The following is a 24,057-nucleotide window of genomic DNA, read 5'->3' as shown; positions in this document are numbered from 1 at the left end:
GAAAGGATATTATTAAACCAGAAAGGGTGCAGAAAAGATTTACTAGGATGCTACCAGGACTTGATAATTTGAGTTATAAGGAGAGGCTGGATCGACTGGGACTTTTTTCTCTCGCGCGTAGGAGGCTTAGGGGTGATCTTCTAGAGGTCTACAAAATAATGAGAGGCATAGATCAGCTAGATAGTCAATATCTTTTCCCAAAGGTAGGGGAGTCTAAAACAGCATAGGTTTTAGGTGAGAGAGGAGAGATACAGAAGGGTCCAGAGGGACAAGCTACCAGAGGTAGTAGTAGAGGTGGGTACAATTTTTTGTCTTTTAAAAAGCGTTTAGACAGTTACATGGGTATAGAGAGATATGGGCCAAACGTGGGCAATTGGGACTAGCTTAGGGGTTAAAAAAAGGGATGGCATGGACAGGTTGGGCCGAAGGGCCTGTTTCCATGCTGTAAACCTCTATGACTCTGAGTGGTAGAGGTAGTGGATGTTTGTGGATGTGGTACCAATCAAGTGGGCTGCTTTGTCCTGGATGGTGTCAAGCTTCTTGAGTGTTGGAGCTGCGTCCATCCAGACAAGCGGGGAGTATCCCATCACACTCCTGACTTGCGCCTTGTAGATGGTGGACAGGCTTTGGGGAGTCAGGAGTTACTCACTGCAGTATTCATAGCCTCTGACCTGTCCTTGTAGCCACTGTGTTTATGTGGTGAGTCCAGTTGAGTTTCTAGTCAATGGTAACCCCAAGGATGTTGCCAGTGGGGGATTCAGTGATGGTAAAACCATTGAATGTCAAGGGGCAATGGCTAAAGTGTCTCTTATTGGTGATGGTCGTTGCCTGGCATTTGTGTGGTCCGAATGTTACTTGCCACTTGTCAGCCCAAGTCTGAATATTGTCCAGATCTTGATGCATTTGAATATGGACTTCCAAAGGAACCTTGGTAAGTTCCCATAGTGCATCTTGTAGATGATTTGATTTGATTTATTATTGTCACATGTACTAACATACAGTGAAAAGTATTGTTTCTTGCGCGCTATACAGACAAAACATACCGTTCATAGAGAAGGAAACGAGAGAGTGCAGAATGTAGTGTTACACTCATAGCTAGGGTGTAGAGAAAGATCAACTTAATGCAAGGTAAGTCCATTCAAATGTCTGACAGCAGCAGGGAAGAAACTGTTCTTGAATCGGTTGGTACGTGACCTCAGACCTTTGTATCATTTTCCCGACGGAAGAAGGTGGAAGAGAGAATGTCCAGGGTACGTGGGGTCCTTAATTGTGCTGGCTGCTTTGCCAAGGCAGCGGGAAGTGTAGACAGAGTCAATGGATGGGAGGCTCGTTTGCGTGATGGATTGGGCTACATTCACGTCCTTTTGTAGTTCCTTGCAGTCTTGGGCAGAGCAGGTGCCATATCAAGCTGTAATGATACAAACAGGTACCATTGTTTGTCACTGGTGGAGAGAGTGAAAGTTTTTAATCCATACAATGCAGAAGGAGGCCATTCGGCCTATTGAGTCTGCATCCACAACAATCCCACCCAGGCCCTATCTCTGTAACCCCAAGTATTTACCCTGCTAATCTTCCTGACACTATTTAGTAGGGCTAATCAACCTAAACTGCACATCTTTGGAGAGTGGGAGGAAACTGGAGCAACCGGAGGAAACCCTCGCAGACACGGGGAGAACGTGCAAACTCCACACAGACAGTGACCCGAGCCGGGAATTGAACCCAGGTCCCTAGCGCTCTGAAGCAGCAGTGCTAACCACTGTGCTACCGTACCGCCTCAGTGGAGGGGTGCATTTCTGAATGGAGGGCTGTGACTAGTGGCGTCATGATGTGGAGATGCTGGCGTTGGACTGGGGTAAATACAGTAAGAGTTTTAACAACACCAGGTTAAAGTCCAACAGGTTTATTTGGTAGCAAATGCCATTAGCTTTTGGAGCGCTACTCCTTCGTCAGATGGAGTGGCGTTCCTCAGGGATCAGGGCCGGGACCTTGCTGTTTGTCATATATATATATATATGTAAGTATATATAATTGATTTGGAGGAAAATGTAACTGGTTTGATTAGTACTTTTGTAGACAACACAAAGGTTGGTGGAATTGCGGATAGCAATGAGGACCGTCAGAGGGTATAGCAGGATACAGATCGGTTGGAGACTTGGGCGGAGAGATGGCAGATGGAGTTTAATCTGGACAAATGTGAGGTGATACATTTTGGAAGGTCTAATACAGATGGGAAATATGTACTAAATGGCTGAACCCTTAAGAGTATTGATAGGCAGAGGGATCTGGATGTACAAGTAGACTGGTCACTGAAAGTGGCAACGCAGGTGGAGAAGGTAATCAAGAAGGCATATGGGATGCTTGCCTTCATCGGCCGGGGCATTGAGTTTAAAAATTGGCAAGTCATATTGCAGCTTTATAGAACCTTAGTTAGACCGCATTTGGAATATAGTGTTCAATTCTGGTCGCCACACTGCCAGAAGGATGTGGAGGCTTTGGCGAGGGTACAGAAAAGATTTACCAGGATGTTGCCTGGTAGGGAGGGCATTAGCTATGAGGAGAGGTTGGAGAAACTTGGTTTGTTCTCACTGGAACGACAGAGGTTGAGGGGCGACCTGATAGAAGTCTACAAGATTATGAGTAGCTTGGACAGAGTGGATAGTCAGAAGCTTTTTCCCAGGGTGGAATTTAAGGTGCGAGGGGCAAGGTTTAAAGGAGATGTACGAGGCAAGTTTTTTTACACAGAGGGTGGTAGGTGCTTGGAACTCGTTGCCGGGGGAGGTAGTGGAAGCAGATACGATAGTGAGTTTTAAGGGGCGTCTTGACAAATACATGAATAGGATGGGAATAGAGGGATATGGGTCCCCGGAAGGGTAGGGGGTTTTAGTTCAGACTAGCAGCATGGTTGGTGCAGGCTTGGAGGACTGAAGGGCCTGTTCCTGTGCTGCAATTTCCTTTGTTCTTTGTTGTGGATGGTGGAGAGGCTTTGGGGACTCAGGAGGTGAGGTACTTTTGGCTGGATTCCCAGCCTCTGACCTGCTCTGGGAGCCACAATGTTTGTATGTCTGGGTCCCGTTCCGTTTCTGGTCCATGATAACCCCCCAGGATGTTGTTAATGGGGGATCCAGCGATGCCATTGAATGTGGAGATGGTTAGATTCTCTCTTGGAGATGGTTATTGCCTGGAGTTAGTCAGCACAGCCTGGCGATAACTGGATTGCCTCAGAGACCCTCCCCATTTCTGACCTGATGGAAGGCGGGTTGTTGAAGCAGCAGCGATGGCCCGACTCCGCCCTGAAGGATCCCGCGGGGACGTGAGGCCTTGCTGCCCGCCACTGAAACCAAAGGCCGGGGCCTGAGGAAAGGTGAACCGGAGGCCGCGCGCTCTCCAGGGCAGCTTCTTACAAATCAACACCGCCCGAGTCCCGGGCCAGGCGGCAGCGCGCTCCCGAGTCCCGGGCCAGGCGGCAGCGCGCTCCCGAGTCCCGGGCCAGGCGGCAGCGCGCTCCCGAGTCCCGGGCCAGGCGGCAGCGCGCTCCCGAGTCCCGGGACAGGCGGCAGCGCGCTCCCGAGTCCCGGGACGGTGACGGCGCGCTCCCCAGGCCTGGGCCCAGCCACGGCGCGCTCCCGAGTCCCGGGCCCGGCGGCGGTGGCGCGCTCCCGAGTCTAGGCCTGGCGGCGGCGCGCTCCCGAGTCCAGGCCTGGCGGCGGCGCGCTCGCTCACGCGCAGCGTTTCTCCAGTCGGCGACAGGAGGCGGCGCGCGGGCGGACGGTGAGTTTTGCGGCGCCCGGTTCGGGGCCTCGGAGTTTGTGAGAAGCGGACAGCCGCCTGATTGGTCTCAGAGCGCCTCGTCCAGACCGTAGCACCCCCGTCCCCGCCTCCAAACCCCGATACCCCAAAACCCAACCCCCCCAAACTGAAACCCACTCCCGCCCCCCGCAAACCGCCCCCTCCGATCAACAACTCCTACACCCCTCACCCCCAAACCCCCCGACACCCACTTCCCACACCCCCCACAAACCTGAAACCCATCCCACTCCCAACCCCCTCATACCTCTGCACCCCCCCCCCCGCACCGCCAGCCACATCCCCTCCCTGTGCCCACACCCTGCCCCCAACACCCACCCCACCCCGCCCGCACCCAACACCCACCCCGCCCGCACCCAACACCCACCCGCCCGCACCCAACACCCACCCCGCCCGCACCCAACACCCACCCGCCCGCACCCAACTCCCACCCCGCCCGCACCCAACACCCACCCCACCCCGCCCGCACCCAACACCCACCCCACCTGCTCCCAACACCCACCCCGCCCTCACCCAACACCCACCCCGCCCGCACCCAACACCCACCCCGCCTGCTCCCAACACCCACCCCGCCCGCACCCAACACCCACCCCGCCCGCTCCCAACACCCACCCCGCCCGCACCCAACACCCACCCCGCCTGCACCCAACACCCACCCCGCCCGCACCCAACACCCACCCCGCCCGCACCCAACACACACCCCGCCCGCACCCAACACCCACCCCGCCCGCACCCAACACCCACCCCGCCCGCACCCAACACCCACCCCGCCCGCACCCAACACCCACCCCGCCCGCACCCAACACTCACCCCGCCCGCACCCAACACCCACCCCGCCCGCACCCAACACCCACCCCGCCCGCACCCAACACCCACCCCGCCCGCACCCAACACCCACCCCGCCCGCACCCAACACCCACCCCGCCCGCACCCAACGCCCACCCCGCCCGCACCCAACGCCCACCCCGCCCGCACCCCACGCCCACCCCGCCCGCACCCAACACCCACCCCGCCCGCACCCAACACCCACCCCGCCTGCACCCAACACCCACCCCGCCCGCACCCAACTCCCACCCCGCCCGCACCCAACTCCCACCCCGCCCGCACCCAACACCCACCCCGCCCGCACCCAACACCCACCCCGCCCGCACCCAACACCCACCCCGCCCGCACCCAACTCCCACCCCGCCCGCACCCAACCCCCCCCGCCCGCACCCAACCACCCCCGCACCCAACACCCCCCCGCACCCAACACCCCCCCCGTACCCAACACCCCCCCGTACCCAACACCCCCCGTACCCAACACCCTCCCCGCACCCAACACCCCCCCGCACCCAACACCCCCCCCGCACCCAACACCACCCCGCACCCATCACCACCCCGCACCCAACACCCCCCGCACCCAACACCCCCCCTCGCACCCAACACCCCCCCTCGAACCCAACACCCCCCCGCACCCAACACCCCCCCCGCACCCAACACCCCCCCCGCACCCAACACCCCCCCGCACCCAACCCCCCCCGCACCCAACCCCCCCCCCCGCACCCAACCCCCCCCCCGCACCCAACACCACCCCGCACCCAACACCACCCCGCACCCAACACCACCCCGCACCCAACACCACCCCGCACCCAACACCCCCCGCACCCAACACCCCCCTCGCACCCAACACCCCCCCTCGAACCCAACACCCCCCCGCACCCAACACCCCCCCCGCACCCAACACCCCCCCCCGCACCCAACACCCCCCCCGCACCCAACACCCCCCCGCACCCAACACCCCCCCGCACCCAACACCCCCCCGCACCCAATACCCCCCCGCACCCAATACCCCCCCGCACCCAATACCCCCCCCCGCACCCAATACCCCCCCGCGCACCCAACACCCCCCCGCGCCCAACACCCCCCCCGCGCCCAACAACCCCCCGCACCCCCCGCACCCAAAACCCAACCCCCCCGCACCCAAAACGCAACCCCCTCTGCACCCAAACCGCAACCCCCTCCGCACCCAAAACGCAACCCCCTCTGCACCCAAAACGCAACCCCCCCGCACCCAAAACGCAACCCCCCCGCACCCAAACGCAACCCCCCCACACCCAAAACGCAACCCCCCCGCACCCAAACGCAACCCCCCCACACCCAAAACGCAACCCCCCCGCACCCAAAACGCAACCCCCCCGCACCCAAAACGCAACCCCCCCGCACCAAAAACGCAACCCCCCCGCACCCAAAACGCAACACCCCTGCACTCAAAACGCAACCCCCCCGCACCCAAAACGCAACCCCCCCGCACCCAAAACCCAAGCCCCCCCGCACCCAAAACCCAACCCCCCCGCACCCAAAACGCAACCCCCCGCACCCAAAACCCAAGCCCCCCTGCACCCAAAACCCAACCCCCCCGCACCCAAGACGCAACCCCCCCGCACCCAAAACTCAACCCCCCCGCAACCAACCCCCCCGCACCCAACCCCCTACATCCAAAACCCAACTGCACCCCAAACCCAACCCCCCCACACCCCAAACCCAACCCCCCCCACACCCCAAACCCAACCACCCCACCCAAAGCCCAACCCCTCCACACCCAACACCCCCTGCACCCAAAACCCAATCCCCCCCGCACCCAAAACCCAACCCCCCCCGCACCCAAAACCCAACCCCCCCCGCACCCAAACCCAACCCCCCCCGCACCCAAAACCGAACCCCCCCCCGCACCCCAAACCCAACCCCCCCCGCACCCCAAACCCAACCCCCCCCGCACCCCAAACCCAACCCCCCCCGCACCCCAAACCCAACCCCCCCCGCACCCCAAACCCAACCCCCCCCGCACCCAAAACCCAACACCCCCTGCACCCAAAACCCAACCCCCCCCGCACCCAAAACCCAACCCCCCCCGCACCCAAAACCCAACCCCCCCCGCACCCAAAACCCAACCCCCCCGCACCCAAAACCCAACCCCCCCGCACCCAAAACCCAACCCCCCCGCACCCAAAACCCAACCCCCCCCGCACCCAAAACCCAACCCCCACCCGCACCCAAAACCCAACCCCCACCCGCACCCAAAACCCAACCCCCACCCGCACCCAAAACCCAACCCCCCCGCACCCAAACCCAACCCCCCCCACACCCAAAACCCAACCCACACCCAAAACCCAACCCCCCCTCACACAAAACCCAACCCCCCGCACCCAAAACCCAACCCCCTCCCCACCCAAAACCCAACCCCTTCGCACCCAACCCCTCCGCAAGTACAAATCACCCGACACCCACCCCACTCCCAAATCCAAAACCCACCACAACACCTCAAACCCCTACACCCAACCCCACCCCCACCTTCGACCCAAAAACCCGACACACCAATGGGATATAAACTATAAAATATTGATATGAAGCTGCAGAATGTTTGATCAATTCCTTCCAGTAATTTATCCCTATCCCTTGCATCCCTTTAGATATAATGCATTCTAATTGTAACATCTGTACAGGGACATTGGTGCAAGCAAGTATTGATACTTGGGTCTTGTAAAATATTTTGACCCCCCCTCACTATGAGTTTGTAATAAATGCTCTAAGATTGATATTGTTGCTGTTGGTATAACTTTTCAATGTTTCTGTGGCATTCTTGGTCAAAATAATGTATTTTCTTTCAGGACTCATTTTGAGCAAACTACCCAGCTTAATTTTGTTAAAGGCGAAAGGAAGGGTAAAACTACAAGAAGTATAATGGTTAAAGGGGAAAGGAAGGGTAAAACTACAAGAAGTATAATGGTTAATGAGAACCAAAGCATCAGGTTAGCATGTGAGGAGTGGATAAAGGTTAATAGGATGAGCAGGTCCAGTCTAATGATCATCAGAGATTAATAAAGGAGGTCAAAATGTGTGAAAGGTGTAGCGCACAAGAAAATCCTGCAAGGGAAAGACCAACCAGTAGGACATATTTAAAAACCCTGCACCTAAATTCACGCAGTATTCGGAATAAGGTCAATGAGTTGATGGCACAATGGAGACAAATTGATTTGATTTGGTGGGGATTATTGAAACATGGTTACAGGAGATACAGACTGGGAGTTGAATGTCCAAGGATACTCAGTATTCCGAAAGATAGACAAGATAGAAGTGGAATTGCTTTATTGGTTAAAGATGACATCAAGGCTGTATTAAGAAATGACAGTGGCCTTAAGGGCCAACATGTTGAATCGATCTGGGTGGAAATAAAAAAACAAAGGAAAAAACATCTTGGTAGGAATAATTTACAGGCCCCCGAGCAGTACTTCCAAAGTGGGGCATAGTATAAACCACAAAATAATGAGAGCTTATGAGAAGGGCACATCAGAATCATGGCTGATTTTAGCATGCATATTGACTGGATTAATCAAATCGACAAAGGGAGCCTTGAGGGAGATTTTATAGAGTGTATGAGGGATTGTTTCTTAGAGTAATATGTTAGGGAACCAACCAGGGAGCAGGCTATTTTAGATTTAGTATTATGTAACGAAGTATTATGATAAGTAGTCTCGTTGTTAAAGATCCTCTCGGAAAGAGTGATCACAGCATGCTAGAATTTCAGAGTGCCATACTAGAGTTTCAGCATTGGGCACAGGTAATTATACAGGCTTGAGGAAAGAGTTGGCCGAAGTAAACTGAGCACAAATAATTAAGGGCAGGACAGTTGAGGAACAATGGTAGATGTTCAGTGAGATATTGAATACCTTTCAATTAAAGTATATTCCTGAGGAAGAGGAATTGTAAAATGAAGAAAAACGTTCCATGGCTCGATAAGGAAGGCAAAAACCAGGGCATACCAAACTGCAAAAGCTCGTGGTAAACTGGAGGATTGGGAGAACTTTAATGTTCAGCAAAAGACTACTAAAAATAGAATCAAAAAAGCTAAGATAAATTACGAAAGGAAACTAGCAGAAAACAAACACAGATACCAAAAGCTCCTGTAAGTATATAAAGAGGAAGAGATCGATAAAGTAAATATTGGCCCTTCAGAGGACAATACTGGTGAGGTATTTATGGGAAACATAGAGATGGCAGAGGCACGAAACCAATATTTTGCCCCTGTCTTCATGGTAGAGAATAACGAAGATTTTCCAAAAACTGTAGTTAATGCAGAGCAACTTGATGCAAGAACTATCACTCGGGAGAGGCTATTGAATAAACTAACGAGATTAAAGGCAGATAAGTCTCCGGGATCTGATGGCTTGCACCTAGAGTATTAAAAGAGGTGACAGCTGAGATAGTGGATGCATTGGTTGTGATATCTCTGAATTCTTTTGATTTGATTAACGTCTGGGATGTATGGGGTTCTTGATTATGCTGGCTGCTTTTCCAAGGCAGTGGGAAGTGTAGACAGAGTCAATGAATGGGAGGCTGGTTTGCGTGATGGACTGAGCTTCGTTCACGACCCTTTGTAGTTTCTTGCTGTTTTGGTCAGAGCAGGAGCCATACCAAGCTGCGATACATCCAGAAAGGATGCTTTCTATGGTGCATCTATAAACATTGGTGAGAGTCATAGTGGACATGCTGAATTTCCTTAGCATCCTAAGAAAATAGTCATAACAGAAGAGTCATCATAGAAGATCTGATAGTTGAACAGGACAGGACAGAGTTAAAGGTGGGATTCATTTGATGGATAATGAGAACAATGATGGTGATTTTAAAAAGCCATTGATCATGGAGGAGATGTTGCCGCCTATCCTATTGATTGCGGTCTATGGGTTAGGAAGTATAGGATCCAGTCGCAGAGGGGGGAGCCAAGCCCCAGGCCACAGAGTTTGGAGATGAATTTGGTAAGTATAATGGTTCCTTGGATTCTGGTAAGGTCCCAGTGGATTGGAAAATGGGAGAAAGGCAAAAAGTAGGAAACCATCGGCTGGTTAGCTTGACCTCTTTGATGGGGAGGTTGCTGGAATCATGAAGGATGAGATGAATGAGCATTTGGAAAGACAAAGCTCAATCCACCATTGTCAGCATGGTTTTATGAAGGGTAGGTCATGCTTGACAAACTTGCTCGAGTTCTTTGAGGACATAACCAGCGAGGTGGATAGTGGGGGACCTGTCAATGTGGTATATCTAGACTTCCAGAATGTGTTTGATCCAATTAGGTGTTTGTGCTACATAAAAGACTGATCCAGAAGGTGAGATCGCAAATGATTGGGGTAAGAGTACTAGATTGGATTAAGGATTGGCTGATTGACAGAAAATAGAGGGTCAGGATAAATGTGTCCTCCTCTGGCTGGCAAAATGTAACTAGTGGGGTGCCGCAGGGGGTCAGTCTTTGGACCTCAACTATTTACAATCTATTTAAATGATCTGCAAGCCGGGAGAGAGTGTACAGACGGATATAAATAGGCTAGGAGAATGGGCCAAAATTTGGCAGATGGAGTTTAATGTGGATAAGTGTGAGGTTATCCATTTTGGCAGAAAAAATAGCAAGGCAGATTATTACCTAAATGGAGAGCAGATTCAAAATGCATCTCGGCAGAGGGATCTGGGTGTCTATGTTCATGAATTGGTATGCAGGTGCAGCATGTAATAAAAAAAGCAAATGGAATGTTCGCGCTTATTGCAAAAGGACTGGAGTACAAAAGTAGAGAAGTGTTGTTACAATTATATAAGGTGTTGGTGAGCCCCATCTGGACTATTGTGTCCAGTTTTGGTCTCCTTATTTGAGGAAGGACCTGGTGGCATTGGAAGCAGTTCAGAGGAGGTTCACCAGATTGATTCTGGGGATGAAGAGGTTGATGTATGAGACGAGATTAAACAGTTTGGGCTTATACTCGCTGGAGTTCAGAAGGATGAGAGGGGATCTGATCGAAGTATATAAAATTTTAAAAGGGGTTGATAAAGTAAATGTAGACCAAATGTTTCCCCAGATGGGGCAATCTTAGAACAAGAGGTCACAGGTATAGGTTCAGAGGCAGCAGATTTAAAACTGAGATGAGGAGGAACTATTTCTTGCAGAGAGTGGTGAATTTGTGGAATTCGCTGCCCCATAGCATGGTGGAGTCTGAATCATTGAATGGTTTCAAGAAGGAGATAGATATATTTCTTATATAAAAAAAGGGATATGGGGAACAGGTGGGAAGGTCGATTTGAGACCAGGTAGAGATCAGCCATGATCTGATTGAATGGCGGAGCAGGCTCGAAGGGCTGAATTTGCCGACTTCTGCTCCTAATTCCTATGTTCCTAATTTGGTGGAGTTTTTTGAGGAAGTGACAAAAACGGTTAACGAAGGAAGGGCCGTGGATGTCGTCTATATGGATTTCAGTAAGGCATTTGACAAAGTTTGGTTAAGAAGGTTAAGGCTCATGGGATACAAGGAGAAGTGGCGAGATGGGTGGAGAACTGGCTTGGCCATAGGAGACAGAGGGTAGCGGTCGAAGGGTCTTTTTCCGGCTGGAGGTCTGTGACTAGTGGTGTTCCGCAGGGCTCTGTACTGGGACCTCTGCTATTTGTGATATATATAAATGATTTGAAAGAAGGTGTAACTGGTGTTATCAGCAAGTTTGCGGATGACACGAAGATGGCTGGACTTGCGGATAGCGATGAGCATTGTCGGGCAATACAGCAGGATATAGATAGGCTGGAAAAGTGGGTGGAGAGGTGGTAGATGGAATTTAATCCAGATAAATGCGAAGTGATGCATTTCAGTCGATCTAATGTAAGGGGGAGCTATACAATAAATGGCAGAACCATCAGGAGTATAGACACACAGAGGGACCTGGGTGTACAAGTCCACAGACCCTTAAAGGTGGCAGCACAGGTAGAGAGGGTGGTGAAGAAGGCATATGGCATGCTTGCCTTTATTGGACGGGGCATAGAATATAAAAGTTAGCATGTGATGTTGCAGCTGTATAGAACGATGGTTAGGCCACATTTGGAAGACTGCGTCCAGTTCTGGTCGCCACACTACCAGAAGGATGTGGAGGCTTTGGAGAGAGTGCAGAGAAGGTTTACCAGGATGTTGCCTGGTATGGAGGGTCTTAGCTATGAGGATAGATTGGGTAAACTGGGGTTGTTCTCCCTGGAAAGTCGGAGAATGAGGGGAGATCTAATAGAGGTGTACAAGATTATGAAGGGGATAGATAGGGTGAACGGTGGGAAGCTTTTTCCCAGATCAGAAGTGACGATCACGAGGGGTCACGGGCTCAAGGTGAGAGGGGCGAAGTATAACTCAGATATTAGAGGGATGTTTTTTACACAGAGGGTGGTGGGGGCCTGGAATGCACTGCCAAGTAGGGTGGTGGAGGCAGACATGCTGACATCGTTTAAGACTTACCTGGATAGTCACATGAGCAGCCTGGGAATGGAGGGATACAAACGATTGGTCTAGTTGGACCAAGGAGCGGCACAGGCTTGGAGGGCCGAAGGGCCTGTTTCCTGTGCTGTACTGTTCTTTGTTCTTAATGACTGCATTTTTTTTTCAGAGCTTTTTTTAATTGTGGGATGGGGAAATGGAGTGATTTCAGGAAGGATGTTGATGGTAAAGAAGAACTGTTTATTGATAATGTCTGCATGGAATTAGATGTGTTGTGGGAAATGTACCACTGAGTCAGGCTTGAAGGTTTCAAGAATACAGTTTTATTTTAACGAAGCTTTGTGGAGAAAAGGCACTAACAAGCAGCAAACCTTCTCTCAATGAGACAATAGGAGCAGTCCATCTTTGTACCCTTTACACAATAGATGGACCGGACATCGAGCCATTATCACATCGTTGTAATCAAGTAGGTGATCGATTGTTAACACATCGTTATAGACAAATACAGACAGATACAGACATGAACATGTTAACATCGCATTGTCTTATGAATGGATACATTTCCTACGTCAGTGGCTATCAATGGTTTTAGTTTCGGCCTATTCATATAGTAATTTACAGTAATTGGTTTTCCTGCAGTTATGTATTCCCAATCCCACCTGTAGCTAATCTCATTATCTACCCCTATTGTCCTTATCCTTAAGCCCTGGCTGGCTTCCTGTCGGATTTGATTCCTGCATGTTTAACTTTGAATAGCTGTCTGTCCTTTATGTTTTAATCTCAGGTGGCTGTCTGTACTGAAAGTCAGTGCATGTTTAATGTCTCTTTCCCGGGTGACTGTTTGTGTGCCAGGCAGCCATCTTATGTGTACCCATCTGTATATTTTTCCCCCTTCAGTCCCCACTTTTGGTCGGATTATGAGTTTCACTAATCCTTAGACCAACCATTTTTATATGTATAATTCTTTGTTCTTCTTCTTTCCTTCTTCGTTTCTTCTGATGTCTTCGGGGATCTTCATCAGGGTTTCTTCTTCGATGTATACACTGGCTCCTGGCACAATTCTTGTCACCATCACCTTGCAACAGACTTTTAGGCATCCAACAATTAGACAACAGAGATGAGTATGACCAATCCATGTAATAAGTAAGATTCCCAGGACCCCCCCACTAGCCATTCCAGCCAGTTACTTCCTTTCTTGGGTCCCTGCCTGAAGCTATCAAGTTGTTCTCTGATGCTATTGATGACCTGTGTAATGTTATAGGACTCGTCTGTGACTTGAGTTATGCATTTATTGCCTATAATTGTACACACTTCCCCTTGTTGTGCTAACTGATAGTCCACTGCGTATCGTGTCTGTTGTGCATATAATCTCAGTTCAGCCATTTCTTGGTTAACAGCCTCCAGTGCTTTTGAAGTGCTGTTTCCCAGGACTGTTAGTCCACAAACAATATGATTCCTATTCTTTGCACTAATCACTCCTGCTGCCCCCCCCCCCCCCAGAGATAAGGCTCCAAGGAACCCATATCCCAGTGAGGATCCCATTGTGCCCAGGACTTCCCAGTCAGCGCAGAATTCTTTGCTGATAGCCCGAGTTACTATTCTCCTCCGAATATGCCCCTTCTGAGGGCATGGAACAGTCAGTGGTCCTATTGCTCCTACTGCAAAACGGTTTGGGAGGTTTGGTGTTTCTGTCATGTAAGTACCATTGAAGAGGAACACATATCCCTTCTTAGCCCGGTAACATTTAGTGTCTTGATTATGAGTTTGTTCATATTGCCAATTGTTCGGTTTACTTGACTCCCCATTTGATCCCACCACCTGGTAAGTATCAAATGGGTATGTCCATTTGGCTGAGCTTACGTGAGTTCCATCGCATTGTCCACAAATAAGCTGTCTTCCCACAGTTATATTCAGACATTTCTGTTCATCACAAGTGAAAGTAAACTGTCCCTTATTAACCCGACAATGTTGACGGACACACTGCGTCTGTACACAGGAATCATTCTTAGGGACCAAGGCATAGGCACATCCCCATCCCTGCCCCGTAAAACAAAGCGGATAGCTTGCAGTATCTGAATAAGCTTTTCCTCCCACCTGTTGGAACCCCCTGTACACAGGATCTGTGGGGTTTACAAGTCCCACACATCTCCCCTGTAAACCTCTTTTATATTTGCCAATTTGTCCCTTACAAGGTGTATCTGATGTATCTACAGTATATAAGTCATGAGGGGTCCACCCAGGGGTGGCTACAAATAGGGCTTCTACCGATTGTGCTAACGGGTAACATACAGTTCGATTCCCGTGTAAATGTATGTGAGCTTTGTAAAACAAGTTATCCTCCAATCCAGTTAAATTTAAAGTCGCGACAACGCAAAGTAGTACATTTACATATGCGATTACATACATATTCGCAACGATCAAATATCAAACCTAACACTATAATTCATATAATCTTCACAAGTTATATTATCTATCGACTCGCGCGCGCCAGTCGTTCTTGCTTGCAGTCTTTGCCTGTGTTGAGGAAAGCATTTTCGTTACTTCATCAATTTAATTACTTATTTGTTCCCATGTGCAATTTTAGCTGTGTCCAGTGTTTCCAGACACCTTTCCCTCTTATGTCTATACAGGCACAGGTGTCTCCACTAATTATAACTTCATATGGCCCATTCCATTTTGGTGCAAATCCTGATTTGTCAGGTAATGTTTTTACTAGGACGCAACTTCCCACTGTTAGGACGTTAGGGAGCATTTCAAGCTCTCTCTCTGCGTCTTTTATTTCCTGATTGTCCTTTACCAATTTGCACATCCCCTTTAGTTGGGTGCTTAGTTCCAGAACATACCTCCTGATTTTATCTTTTAGTGGACCTACATCGGTCCCACCTGTTATGATGCTTTCGGGTAATTGCATCGCCCGTCCTGTCATTAGCTCATAAGGGGTTAATCCGGTTGTCCGGTTTGTGGTAGCCCTTAATCTCATTAGTATAGTGCGCAATACCTCTGTCCACATTTTCCCCGATGTTTGTATGGCTTTAGCTAATGCATTTTTTAGTGTTCTATTCATGTGTTCCACCATTCCAGAACTCTGTGGGTGGTAAGGGATGTGAAATTTTTGTTTTATCCCCATTAATTGGCATAACGTTTCTACCACCTTTCCGGTGAAGTGCGCCCCTTGGTCCGAATCGATTTGTAGGGGTACACCTCATCTTGGGATTACCTCTTCTGTCAATATCCTAGCCACCGTGGTAGCAGTACAATTTGTACTAGGGAACGCTTCTACCCACCTGGTGAACTGGTCTATAATAACCAGACAATAAATTTTGCCATGGGATTGTGGTAGTGGCCCTGTGAAATCTATTTGCAGATGTTCCCAGGGTCCCTTTGGTCTCGGCTGGTGTCCCATTTTAATTTTTATGGCTCTACCAGGGTTGTGTTGCGCGCACGTCACGCATCGGTGACAGTGTCGGGCTATATCTCTTCCCATTCCTTTCCTAGTTATCATGGCCTCTCTACCCACATGAGAGTCCATGGTGTAGTTCCAATGGGGTGTTTTGTATGCACTCTGGTGCTATTACCTTATCTTCCCATCTCCAAATGTTATCAGTCCCTTTGACTGCTCCCTGTGCTTTCCACTTCTCCTTTTCCTCCTTTGGGGTATCCTCATGTAAGTCCCGAATATCTATTTCGTCTCCTGTCTGCTCTGTTGCTGCTATTGGCAGCTCGCCAATTGTCTCCTGTCCTAAGGCTAACTGTGCCGCCCTGTCTGCGGCTTGGTTCCCTTTGAAATTTAACCAGCCCGGGTTATCTCTTCCTGGTTCTTTCTGGTGGGCTTTAATTTTGATTACTACGGTTTCTCTAGGTTTCTCGCTAGCTCTCAATAATGCCTCAATTCTTTGCTGGTGCTTAATAGGGGTTCCTCCCGTGGTTATGAACCATCTTCTTCCCCATGCTGTCATGTAGTCATGTATGACTCCGAATGAATAGCGACTGTCTGTATAGATGTTTACCGTTTTACCTTCAGATAACTCTAGTGCCTGTGTGAGTGCCACTAGTTCTGCCACTTGCGCGGAGAGACCTCCGTCAATCCTTCCTGACCTTACTGTCTCTAATTTGTCATTTACCACTGCCCACCCTGTTCGGGGTGATCCTTCCACATATTTACGTGACCCATCCACAAAAAGGGTCTCCTCAGCCATATCCTTTATCTTACCCTCTTCTTCGTCCCTATCTATATCTTCACAATTGTGTGGCACTCCTTCGTCTAAAATCCCTTCTGCTGGGTTATTCCCTGTATCCCTTATTATTATTACGGACTTGCTTGGAGGTAGGAGAACAGCATCCCACTTAGCCCTTCTCATGTTTGAGACTGACCTTAATTTTCCCGTGTTCACCATTTCCACCAAGGTGTGTTTGGTGTGAAGGATTATATTCCCTGCCATGATTACTGGCTCGCTAACCTTTACAGCCCAGGCGGCGCAATCCAAGGCGGCTATGCACCTTGGCAGTCCGGTGACTACCAACCCTTCTGCTGTGGAATAATATCCTATGGGTCTCTTTCTGTCACAGTAAGAGTTTTAACAACACCAGGTTAAAGTCCAACAGGTTTATTTGGCAGCAAATACCATTAGCTTTCGGAGCGCTGCTCCTTTGTCAGATGGAGTGGAAATGTGCTCTCAAACAGGGCACAGAGACACAGAAATCAAGTTACAGAATACTGATTAGAATGCGAATCCCTACAGCCAGCCAGATCTTAAAGATACAGACAATGTGGGTGGAGGGAGCATTAAGCACAGGTTAAAGAGATGTGTATTGTCTTCAGACAGGACAGCCTGCAAGTCCAGGAGGCAAGCTGTGGAGGTTACTGATAATGTGACATAAATCCAACATCCCGGTTTAGGCCGTCCTCATGTGTGCGGAACTTGGCTATCAGTTTCTGCTCAGCGACTCTGCGCTGTCGTGTGTCGTGAAGGCTGCCTTGGAGAACGCTTACCTGAAGATCAGAGGCTGAATGCCCGTGACTGCTGAAGTGCTCCCCCACAGGAAGAGAACAGTCTTGCCTGGTGATTGTCGAGCGGTGTTCATTCATCCGTTGGCGTAGCGTCTGCATGGTTTCCCCAATGTACCATGCCTCGGGACATCCTTTCCTGCAGCGTATCAGGTAGACAACGTTGGCCGAGTTGCAAGAGTAGGTACCGTGTAACAAACGCAGTTAGGATATTGTTCGCCACTACAGAGTTTGATGTTAACCGACCTCTGCCACTTGTGCTTCACAATCCTTGGTGTCTCTTTACCCACTTCAATCTCCTGACCTTCGCATGGGAGGTTCCTCCTCTTAACAGCCGGTCTAAGGCAGGGTTTTGAGACAGGCACTACCTTGTCCTCTTGTCAGTCAGCACAAGCAACAGTTACTTATCACTATCAGCACTTATCACTATATCATATACAACAATACTTATGACTACAAATACCCCTTAAGTTTAACCCCTTGCAAACTGTATTCTTGACCTTGTCTGACTCACAGATTCAGCGATCTCTACCCCAGCTCCGATCGTGGCCAATCGATCTCACCAGTAATAGGATCCTAGCCGACTACACCAATTGTTGTGGGAAATGTACCACTGAGTCAGGCTTGAAGGTTTCAAGAATACAGTTTTATTTTAATGAAGCTTCGTGGAGAAAAGGCACTAATAAGCAGCGAAGCTTCGTAGAGAAAAGGCACTAACAAGCAGCAAACCTTCTCTCAATGAGACAATAGGAGCAGTCCATCTTTGTACCCTTTACACAATAGATGGACCGGACATCGAGCCATTATCACATCGTTGTAATCAAGTAGATGATCGATCGTTAACACATCGTTATAGACAAATACAGACAGATACAGACATGAACATGTTAACATCGCATTGTCTTATGAATGGATACATTTCCTACGTCAGTGGCTATCAACGGTTTTAGTTTCGGCCTATTCATATAGTAATTTACAGTAATTGGTTTTCCTGCAGTTATGTATTCCCGATCCCACCTGTAGCTAATCTCATTTTCTACCCCTATTGTCCTTATCCTCAAGCCCTAACTGGCTTCCTGTAGGATGTTTGTGTGCCAAGCAGCCATCTTATGTGTACCCATCTGTATATTTTTTCCCCCTTCAGATGAAACATATTAAACAAAGGTGGGAAAATTGAATATCACATGTACATCATTTTTCTTGTACAACATTGCTTGTTTCGTTAACTTATTTGGTAGACTACCACTGTCTAAGTTGTCTTCACAAACACTGTTCAGATGATGGCATGATGTCTCTTTGCTTAAAGTTGTGGTTGCATTCTTAAAATCGTGATTTGAAGTGAATAAATTTAAATAAATCATAGATTCACATGGGAATCACCGTTAAAACTGGAGTTAGGTTCTTTTAGACATTTTTCACCTGGAAAAGAAAATGTTCAAGTTGAAATACTGCACCAAACGTAGCTGAAATAACAAAAATCGCTAAATTTAAAACAAATACTGTCATTAGCGGAGGGGAGGAGTGGGTGATTCTGTCTGGCTACGTGGATGTAGGGGGCAGCCGGGTCTGGCGGTCACGGTGGAGTTGGGGTCTGTCAACTGGGAGTAAGGTGTTTATGGAGGGATTTGCTTGGCGTCATGTGTGCAGGATGTCGCATTGCAAGACTGGGTCTTGTTATATAAATAACTACTACTTTTGTAGCCACGTTATTTATGGTGCTGGTCCAGTTCAGTTTCTGATCAATAGTAATCCCCAGGATGTTGTTCTTGGGATTCAGCAATTGTAATGTCATTGAATGCCAAGGGAAATATTAGATTCTGTCTTGTTGGAGATCTTCATTGCCTGACTCTTGACATCGGAAGATGTGGAATCCATATGGGTGGAGGTAAAAAATAACAAAAGGAAGAAGACATTGGTGGGAGTCTGTAGGGCCCTAACTGTAACTACTGTAGGATGGAGAATAAATCTGGAGATAATAAGGACATGTAAAAAAAAGGAGTACACTAATTGTGGGTGATTTTAATTTTCATGTAGATTGGGAAAAACAAATTGGCAGCGGTAGCCATGAGGAAGAATTTATATAATCATAGAATACCTACAGTGCAGAAGGAGCCATTTGGTCCATAGAGCCTGCACCAACAACAATCCCACCCAGGCCCCATCCCCGTAACTCCACATATTCACTCCGCTAATCCCTCTAACCTACACATCCCGGGACCCTAAGAGGCAATTTAGCATGGCCAATGCACCTAAACCACACATCTTTGAACTGTGGGAGGAAACCAGAGCATCCGGAGGAAACCCACGCAGACACGGGGAGAACATGTAAACTCCACACAGGCAGTGAGTGACCCAAGCTGGGAATCGAACCCAGGTCTTTGGAGCTGTGAGGCTGCAGTACTAACCACTGTGCCACCATGCTGCCCAGAGTGTATTCGGGATGGTTTCGTAGAGCAATATGTTGTGGATCCAACCACGGATCAGGCTTTTTTAGATTTGGTTGTGTTATGAGACAGGTTTACTAAACAATCTCAGAGTAAAAGATCCCCTAAGTAGCAGTGACCATAGCATGGTAGAATTTAGCATTCAGTTTGATAGTGAAAAACATGGTTCAGAAACAACTGTGCTTAAATAAGGTTAATCATAACGGAATGAAGGCAGTATTGGCTGGAGTGGACTGGGAAAGGGGTTTAGCAGAAAAGACAGTTGATCAGTAATGGCGGATATTTTTGAAAATAGTCATGACTCAATAAAAATATACGCCAGTGAGGAAGAAGGATTGTAGGAAGGAGATAAATCAACCATGCAAATTAAGGATAGTATTAAACTGAAAGCAAAAACATAGAATGTGGCAATGTTTGGTGGAAAGCCAGAGGATTGGGAAAGTTTTAAAAAAACAACAAAAGATGACCAAAAAAAATAAAGAGGGAGAAGATAGACTATGAGTATTAACTAGCAAGTAATATAAAAGCAGACAGCAAGAGTTTGCGGTGGACAGAAAGGAGTTTGCGGTGGACAGAAAGGATCGAGCATGTGGACATAAAGAAAGAGGATGTGTTGGAACTATTGAATGGCATCAAGGTTGGTAAGTCGCCGGGACCGGATGGGATGTACCCCACGTTACTGTGGGAGGCGAGGGAGGAGATTGCGGAGCCTTTGGCGATGATCTTTGCATCGTCGATGGAGACGGGAGAGGTTCCGGAGGATTGGAGGATTGCAGATGTGGTCCCTATATTCAAGAAAGGGAACAGGGACAGCCCGGGAAATTACCGACCGGTGAGTCTAACCTCAGTGGTTGGTAAGTTGATGGAGAGGATCCTGAGAGACAGGATTTATGATCATCTAGAGAAGTTTAGTATGATCAAAAGTAGTCAGCACGGCTTTGTCAAGGGCAGGTCGTGCCTTACGAGCCTGGTTGAGTTCTTTGAAAATGTGACCAAACACATTGACGAAGGAAGAGCGGTGGATGTGGTCTATATGGACTTCAGCAAGGCGTTCGATAAGGTCCCCCATGCAAGACTTCTTGAGAAAGTGAGAGGGCATGGGATCCAAGGGGCTGTTGCCTTGTGGATCCAGAACTGGCTTGCCTGCAGAAGGCAGAGAGTGGCTGTGGAGGGGTCTTTCTCTGCATGGAGGTCAGTGACCAGTGGAGTGCCCCAGGGATCTGTTCTGGGACCCTTGCTGTTTGTCATTTTCATAAATGACCTGGATGAGGAAGTGGAGGGATGGGTTGGTAAGTTTGCTGACGACACCAAGGTAGGTGGTGTTGTGGATAGTTTGGAGGGATGTCAGAAGTTGCAGCGAGACATAGATAGAATGCAAGACTGGGCGGAGAAGTAGCAGATGGACTTCAACCCGGATAAGTGTGTAGTGATCCATTTTGGCAGATCCAATGGGATGAAGCAGCAGTATAATATGAAGGGTACCATTCTTAGCAGTGTAGAGGATCAGAAGGACCTTGGGGTCCGGGTCCATAGGACTCTTAAATCGGCCTCGCAGGTGGAGGATGCGGTCAAGAAGGCGTACGGCGTACTAGCCTTCATTAATCGAGGGATTGAGTTTAGGAGTCAGGAGATAATGCTGCAGCTTTATAGGACCCTGGTTAGACCCCACTTGGAGTACTGCGCGCAGTTCTGGTCACCTCATTACAGGAAAGATGTTGAAGCCATTGAAAGGGTGCAGAGGAGATTTACAAGGATGTTGCCTGGATTGGGGGGCATGCCTTATGAGGATAGGTTGAGGGAGCTTGGTCTCTTCTCCCTGGAGAGACGAAGGATGAGAGGTGACCTGATAGAGGTTTACAAGATGTTGAGAGGTCTGGATAGGGTAGACTCTCAGAGGCTATTTCCAAGGGCTGAAATGGTTGCTACGAGAGGACACAGGTTTAAGGTGCTGGGGGGTAGGTACAGAGGAGATGTCAGGGGTAAGTTTTTCACTCAGAGGGTGGTGGGTGAGTGGAATCGGCTGACGTCGGTGGTGGTGGAGGCAAACTCGTTGGGGTCTTTTAAGAGACTTCTGGATGAGTACGTGGGATTTAATGGGATTGAGGGCTATAGATAGGCCTAGAGGTAGGGATATGATCAGCGCAACTTGTGGGCCGAAGGGCCTGTTTGTGCTGTGGCTTTCTATGTTCTAAGAGTTTATTTAAATATATAAAAAGGAAGTTACACAACAAAGGAGAGTTAGAGAACAAAGAGATCTAGGGATAAATGTTCATAGCTCCTTGAAAGTGGAGTCACAGGTGGACAGAGTGGTGAAGAAGGCATTCAGCATGCTTGGTTTCATTGGTCAGAACATTGAATACAGGAGTTGGGACGTCTTGTTGAAGTTGTACAAGACATTAGTTTGGCCACACTTGGAATACTGGGTACAGTTCTGGCCACCCTATTATAGAAAGGATATTATTAAACAAGAAAAAGTGCAGAAAAGATTTACTACGATGCTACCAGAACTTGATGGTTTGCATTATAAGAAGAGGCTGGATAGACTGGGACTTTTTTCTCTGGAACGTAGAAGGCTGAGGGGTGACCTTATAGAGGTCTATAAAATAATGAGGGCACAGATCATCTAGATAGTCAATATCTTTTCCCAAAGATAGGGGAGTCTAAAACTAGAGGGCATAGGTTTAAGGTGAAAGGGGAGAGATGCACAAGTGTCCAGAGGGGCAATTTTTTCACACAGAGGGTGGTGAGTGTCTGGAACAAGCTGCCAGAGGTAGAGTAGAGGCGGATACAATTTTGTCATTTAAAAAGCGTTTAGACAGTTATATGGGTAGAACATAGAACATTACAGCGCAGTACAGGCCCTTTGGCCCTCGATGTTGCGCCGACCAGTGAAACCAATCTAACCTACACTATTCCAATATCATCCATATGCTTATCCAATGACCATTTAAATGCCCTTAATGTTGGCGAGTCCACTGCTGCTGCAGGCAGGGCATTCCACGCCCTTACTACTCTCTGAGTAAAGAACCTACCTCTAACATCTGTCCAATATCTCTCACCCCTCAATTTAAAGCTATGTCCCCTCGTGTTAGCCAACACCATCTGAGGAAAAAGGCTCTCACTATCCACCCTATCTAATCCTCTGATCATCTTGTATGCCTCTATTAAGTCACCTCTTAACCTTCTTCTCTCTAACGAAAACAACCTCAAGCCCCTCAGCCTTTCCTCATACGATTTTCCCACCATACCAGGCCACATCCTAGTAAATCTCCTCTGCACCCTTTCCAATGCTTCCACGTCCTTCCTATAATGCGGCGACCAGAACTGTACGCAATACTCCAAGTGCGGCCGCACCAGAGTTTTGTACAGCTGCAACATGACCTCCTGGCTGCGAAACTCAATCCCTCTACCAAAAAAAACTAACACTCCGCACGCCCTCTTAACAATTTCCGTACGCCTTCTTAAATTTGTGTTTAAAAATCGGAGGTTTTTTAAAATCCAAAACAGGAAGTAAGCCCAGGAGAAGCCTGGGAAGGTTTTTGGAGGGTTTAAAAGCAGGCCACACTTTTGAGCGGGCAGCAGAGTGAGCAGGGAATAGAGTGTGAGCTGTAAGGGCTTTGGCTCACAGGGCTTCGGGGAAAGGGAGAGCAGGGATGAGCTTTTTTTGTTCATTTCTAATTTACTTTTCTCTGTCTACCTTGGTAGAAAGGGTGAAATATGAGTGTTAAGCCAGTGTGTTGTTCGCAGTGCAGTATGTGGGAGGTCGTGGAGGCACCTGGCCTCCCGGACATCCACATCTGTGAGGGGTGTGTCGAGCTGCGGTTCCTGAGGGACCGTGTTAGGGAGCTGGAACAGCAGCTCGAGGATCTTAGGCTGTTAAGGGAGAATGAGGAGGTGATAGACAAGAGCTATCATCAGGTGGTCACACCAGGGCCAAGAGAGGAGGCCAAGTGGGTGACGGCCAGGAAGGGTAAAGTTCGGGTGATTGAGAGCACCCCGGTGGGTGTGCCCCTACACAACAAGTACTCCTGCCTGAGGACTGTTGGGGGGGACAGCCCATCTGGGGGAAGCAGCAGTGGCTGTGTCTCCGGGGTGGAGTCCGGCCCTGTAACTCACAGGGCTAAGGAAAGGAGGAGGAAGGCGGTATTAATCGGGGACTCAACAGTCAGGGGGACGGACAGACGATTTTGCGGAGGCAGGCGGGAGTCTCGCATGGTGGTCTGCCTCCCTGGGGCTGGGATCCAGGATGTCGCTGGGCGAGTCCCAGAAATCCTGAGGTGGGAGGGAGAGGAGCCGGAGGTAGCGGTACATATTGGTACCGCTGATGTGGGTAGGAAGGGGGAAGGGGTCATGAAAAGGGAGTATAGGGAATTAGGGAGACATCTGAGAAGGAGGAAAGCAAAGGCAGTAATCTCAGGATTGCTGCCTGTGCCATGGGAAGGTGAGGACAGGAATGGAGTGAGGTGGAGGATGAATGTGTGGCTGAGGGACTGGTGCAGGGGGCAGGGATTCAGGTTCCTGGACCATTGGGACCTCTTCA

At 49.3% G+C, this 24,057-nt stretch overlaps 1 protein-coding gene and 1 long non-coding RNA gene across 7 annotated transcripts in view; one reads left to right on the top strand and one right to left on the bottom strand.

Moving 5' to 3' along the window:
- Window positions 1-957: 957 nt before the first annotated feature.
- LOC144509460 (uncharacterized) lies at window positions 958-3,380 on the bottom strand. Its single transcript, XR_013500467.1, has 2 exons — window positions 3,243-3,380; window positions 958-1,408 (listed from the first exon to the last, which is right to left on the bottom strand). It is a non-coding gene; the product is annotated as an uncharacterized LOC144509460 (long non-coding RNA).
- Window positions 3,238-24,057, top strand: part of tmem39b (transmembrane protein 39B) — a 173,684-nt gene continuing 152,864 nt past the window's right edge. For 2 of the 6 annotated variants that reach the window (XR_013500466.1, XM_078238369.1), the window contains exon 1: window positions 3,238-3,361. The gene's annotated coding sequence lies outside the window, so the exon portion shown is untranslated. Of the gene's footprint in view, window positions 3,362-3,635; window positions 3,769-24,057 lie in introns of those variants that run through there. The other 4 variants (XR_013500465.1, XM_078238368.1, XM_078238366.1 and 1 more) reach the window with 3 other exon arrangements.

Source organism: Mustelus asterias, chromosome 21 (assembly GCF_964213995.1).
Source record: "Mustelus asterias chromosome 21, sMusAst1.hap1.1, whole genome shotgun sequence".
NCBI lineage: Eukaryota > Metazoa > Chordata > Chondrichthyes > Carcharhiniformes > Triakidae > Mustelus > Mustelus asterias.
Note: the sequence above shows the minus strand (reverse complement) of the source record. Positions and strands in the feature narration are given on the sequence as shown.